Raw genomic sequence first — 5,685 nt, forward strand, 5'->3', positions numbered from 1 at the left:
GCCCTGCTGAGCCCATTGGCCTTCTCTCATGGCTCCACCATGTTGAGCTGCAGCAAAGCTCTGAAGGGCAGGACATTGCTCAAACAACTTTCCTATGTGAACGTGGAAAGCTGAGGGGACATTGGTCCCCCAGGTGATTTCTTCTCTGGTTAAAGGAAACAGAAGAGAAGGCTCAATGCAGCTGTTGAGCAGGTCCAGCATTGCCTCTCCCTGCCCCAAACCTAGTGCAGTGTTCTGGACCTTGGAGGTGGCTCAAGTGCGGTTYCTTGTGCAATGGAACAGTGATGTTCCTGGCATTAGCGACCAGTTTTCTTACAGCTTTGGCTCTCAAAGCTCTGCTTGTCTCTACCYGGTGTTGTTCTGCTCTGCCATCATGTTTAGGATTAGAGACTTTGGGTAGGAGTCCCTTGCCACAGACTGTAGAGCTGTGGCAGTCTCCACATCCTTCATGGTGTATCCTGGTGTAGCCTGGATCCTGCCCAGAGTGGTTCCTCCCCTCCTGCGGCARGTGTTCAGAGTGGGAAGCAGAAGTACTTTAAAAGCGTCAGTCTGTCTCCATGGGCTGTGGATGGAGCCTGGATGAATAGCTTAGTCTAGACATTTAATGTTTAGTTGGTTAAAATTAGTCAAGATGAACCCCTAGACAGTAAAATGAAATAGAACAGAGGGCTGTTTATTGCTATTACTGCCACTTCTTTGGTATCCAAAGGTGCTTTTAAAGAAATAGGTGTAAGGATGAAATTCTTGTCCTAGAGGGATCATTTTGGCTTTATTGGTTTTGCAGTAAAAAAAATAAAGCTGTTCCTGTCCAAAGTCACAATCCCAAGCAGCCTGCTGTGAAGGACGCACTTTGTGATCCCTAGGCTTGCAGAGCAGGGAGTCACGTCTGTGCTGGCAGATTAAATGTGTTTAGGAATGTTTTGGGGGTCCTGGGGCCAACGGCACAGTCTTCACCTGTGTTATTAAATTCTACTTTCCATAACAAGGTGACGAYCAGCAAGCGGCTTGCTGGGAATGGTTCTTGTGTGGTACTTGTGGCTGTGGCTGACCTGTGCAGGAATCGTATAGGACTATGCTAAGGCCGAACGCGCACCAGGAGTGACTAACATCTCAGCAGCACAGCAACTGACTTCAGGTCACTATTCAGTTTGCTAGTACAGTCACCGCTTTTGGGACTAGGCTGAAAAGGAATGTATTTCTTCTCTGCAGCTCTCCTCARCTAGGGACGATCCATTTGGGTGCCTCTCCTGCTTCTAGCTGTGGTTGGCCGGGAGTGGGTGAAGACACAAGGGAGTCCCTAAGTCCTCTTAGGTATCAAACTGGAAAAGGGTTAATCTAAGAGTCTCCTCTAAATGTCYAGATGGTGATTGCCTGCTGCCATATATCCGCCTGCATCATGGGAAGCCAATAATTCTGCGGCCAGCGGTATATGAGGAAGAAAAAAACATTAGCWCCAGTGAGAGGCCCCTTTCCTTCCTGAGTAGCCACCCTCTGATTGCCAGCTGGCTCACCTAGAGGCAGCCTTCGCACAGATTTTGTAGCAAGATGTGAAGTCACACTTCCAAATTTACAGCAAGATTCTGCTAATGTAAGTCACTCTGCTGCACATCTATGGTCTGTGTTTGGACATGACATAAKGAAAAAGGGCGGAAAACACAGGGGACAGGGAAAGGCAAAGCTTGCAGCGACCTGACCTCGTGAATGGCTCATCTCGCTTGCCCAGGCTGCAAGCCGGAAGAAAGGGCTGGGACTGGAAGCCAGAGCTGGAGATATCATAGTCAGCCTGTGTGTGTGGTCTGACAGACCAGGGTTTTGGAAACACAGCTGCAGGACAGGACCTGTCCGTGGAGAGGCTGACGTAGGGATTCTCCAGCTCCTGAGACCTGCTATCCTGTGGCAGCCCCATGAAGACTTACTCTTGTTGTGCAAAGGTCTSCAGTAGGAGATGCAGATGTTGGGACAGGACCTGAGCTGTGAAAGCACATGGGGCCAAACACAAATACCAGACAGCAAGTATGGGCATTATCTTGTGAGCTTCTGACAGGAGACATTTGTTTTCTGTTGGACTAAAGTAGCTGTCAAACATCTAATAGTCTGAAGGCCAGAGTCCTGCCTGCAGAGACACTCTGCTGGCTTTGCTTAGTGAATCCAGCATGGACCTCAATTTGGATAAACAGTCTAATTTAATTCTGGACATTTTAAAAAAATTGGTTTTATTTTGTTTCATTCTGTAGAGTTTTCTTTCCCTGCCTGCACTTTCCAGAAAAAAAACATGACTACAAGACAAAGTTTAGTCATTCTTTGAGCCTCAGATCATTCTTGGCAAGGTTTTTATCCACACTGTCTCCTCAACAGTGGTTTTCCCAGGAGGGTTTTGTGAGTGTGAGGCTTTTGTAATGTTAGCATCTCCATTCCCTCAGGATGAACCCAAGGTATTAAAGTCAGCTCTCGTGCCCTGTCTCTGCGGGGTTCTGTTCCTGGACACTTAATTAGCATCAGTCTTGCAGTTTGTCTTTGCATGTTTTTCATTTTTACACCAGCAGTGAAAATAGCTCATTTCCCTTTGATGTTCCCTTGTATGGAGTTCTTTTTTTTTTGCTTCCCCTTTTAGAGCAGAAGCAGAAGAAAATCAATTTAAACAAGATGCAGAAAGGTTTCAAAACACCGTCTTAATCAAGTCAGCTTTGCCTCCGATCTTCCTCCGGCGCAGCTCTGAACCAACCCCCAAACCTGGCAGTTAATGACAAAAGAAAATCAACGATGACACACTTTGAAATCCTTGGCATTGAGTGACACGCACAATAGTTGAAAAAARCCCACAAAACAATCAGCCGGCAAACTTTATCCGTTAAACTTCAAAAAACATTGTTTTCTGGGACACGAAATGGTTGCTCCTCTTCTGTTCTGTTCTCTTCCTGTTAGAGAACACAGTCCTGTGTGTAGCTCAGTGGAGCTCTGCTGTATTTTCAGCAGGAGATCAAGTTCTTGTCCAGGGCTTGTGCAGCTGGGACTGGGCCATCACAAACATCCAGATGATGCCTCATTTTTTAGAAGTTTTGCAGTGCATTGGAAATACCCTGTGGCCAGGATWGAGGACAGAGGAGCCGAGGTAAAAGTGACATAACTGCTCTTTTGGATTCTGTCAGCTATACGTTGGATCTCCCACACCGTTCAGGCAGGAGTTTGGTGTAAAAAGAGCCTTGAGCCTTGCTGGCACTTTCTGAGTGAGATGGTCTCATAGCATTAAATCGGGTCTGGACTCTGCTGTCTGGAGGGCTTTGCCAGCCTGTAGAGAGCAGAGCTGTTTGGAGGCCTCTCAAATAGAGCTTGCAATGTCAGTCTGTCCTTAAGGGAATGACCATGGGATTTCTGGCAAATGACTCCAGGGAAAATACTGCCTCAGAAGGAGATTTCTTGGCATTGCAAAGATCTGTGGCCTTTGGATGGGACAAATCCGTTTCTTAGTTTGCAGAATGTGAACTTCATCCGTTTCCAAGAATCCCAGAGGTGCTGGTTGGGAAGAATCTCTATCAGCCATCTCGAGTGCCCAGTCAGAGCCCTTCCTCTCTTCCTCCCCAGAGAAAGGGCAGGACTGATTGCATTTAGTGTCTGGTCAATTCTAACACCAGTGCCAGTTTTAACAAGGGAGTCTTGTAAAACTTGGGCTGTGATGGAGGAGCAGGTCCTGTGCTGAGTCACAACCAGTCAATCCTTGTAGGACTCCTTGGGGTCTTTTTCCAGCCCCCCTCCTCAGTGTGATAGCTGTATGTGCATGTCTGTGGCTTATGCCACCACCATAAAAGATAAAACAACCCACCTTTTTGGCACTGCAGGCCTCCAAATGAGACARGGACACTGCTGAACACTGACCTAGCGCTGAGGCCTTAAAGGTCAAGTATCCTTGTAGCTTTACTATCATCTATCTCCAAAAGCAAATCGTGCTTGCAGTCTTCCTGGCTCTGGGGCTGACTGAGCTTTTTGCTCAGTTATTTCCCCTCTTTGCAAAAATACAACACAGGTGATTGTATTTAGGACCCTGTTTGCTTCTTCTCTTGATAAAAAGCAGCTCAGGGAGGGCCTGGGAAACTTTGTGCGAGAAATGATGCTAGGTGGTCTCTATAGTTTCTCCTTGATCCTTCATGACCAGTGAAACTCAGCCTGGAGTGAAAGCAGGAGATGGATGATTTGCAGTAGAATACCAATTTTGATGATTATACACTGCGCCGACACACCATCAGAATAATGGGGGCAGCTGATGGGTTTGGTAGCGCTGGGCGCTTAACATTCTGCCTTGTTTTGCCTCCTGTCATTTTGTGGTGTTAATGGCTTCTCCGCGATTTGTTAGATTACATGACCTCAAGGACACCCAGCTACCTCCTCCTTTTCTCTTCCTTTCTTTTCTTCCTGCGTGCAACTTTAATGGAAGGCTTTGTTTTAATAGAATCTAAATGACATGTCTCTGGTTTGGACAGAGTTCAGGAAAGCCAATACAAGGAGAGAGAAACTATGGACATCCTGTGAATGATTTCAGCTCTCCCTTGATAAGAGAGTGACCTGTTCCAGCAATGAAGCTGGGGGGCAATTGATTCAGCTAAGGGCAATTGTGCACATTTTTGCTGAATTGGCTTGGTGCATTGGCTAGAGATTACACCTATTTTCATGACAAGAATKAATAGCCCTGAACTGTTCCGTCTTCCCAGTACCCGGAGGGACTGGGGAGCGAGGAATTGCTCTATGAAGGGTCAAAGAGTCAGATAATGGTTTCCAGTTATAGACCTTATTTCACCACCACAAGGTATTGGGATGAGAGATGATTCCTGGATTAGGGAAGCCAAGGTCTTCCTAGATTCCAGGACCAGAAATGGGTCCTAGCAAAATCTTATTGTCCATGTAGAAATAAGACCTGGGCAAGTRTTGTGCCACCTCACAGTCCTATCCTGCTTTCCAAACAAAGAAAATCCTTGTGCATGGTTCAGAAGGGAACCCTGTATGAGTAGAGTCTGAAGGAATGGTRGAGGGGGGTCCCAGTTAGGGGTAGGTCCCACCTAGGGATTCACTTTAGTTGTTAAAAATAGTTGTCTAGTGGGGCAGAGGAGAAGCATCCCAATTTTAAGGCATATTCAGCTTTGAAAAAGTCATTGCTGCACTGTTGTGGGATTGTCAGTCACAGAGCTGCTTTCAGGATGTCTCAGGAGATGGTGRACCCCTCAGGTTAGCTGTTGGAGGGTGGGACGGGCATCTTGGCAGCGGTCAAGTGTGGTCATGGAGGCAGCAAAGAGAGGAGACGGAGAGTCTGCTGCTGAGTCTTGTCTTGTCTGAGGGGGGCAATGCATATGCTTGAATGATCACCCAGGAAGCTGTACCTGTAGCAGGCAGAACAGGTCCCAAACTGCAGACCTGCCCCATTGCCCAACATGGAAGGCGAAGGGGTCTATCCAGAAAGGTCTGGGCTGTGCCAGCTTCTGGATTACCTCTCTCCTACAAAGTATAATCCTGCCTTTGCAGCAGGATTGCCCCCACCTTGCTCCCACCTTTGCAAGAGGCATTATTTGGTGGTAAATAACTGCACTCTGCTATTCTCCAGCTTTGCCAGCTCAGGCAATAACAACAGCTTCAGTGCTCAACAAGCCCCTCTGTCATTCCCTCCTATCACATGGTGTTTTTTTCCTTTCTCTTTTGTCTTCA

The sequence above is a fragment of the Rhea americana genome, unplaced genomic scaffold (assembly GCF_003343005.1).
Source record: "Rhea americana isolate MKP2758 unplaced genomic scaffold, rheAme1 scaffold_41, whole genome shotgun sequence".
Classification (NCBI taxonomy): Eukaryota; Metazoa; Chordata; class Aves; order Rheiformes; family Rheidae; genus Rhea; species Rhea americana.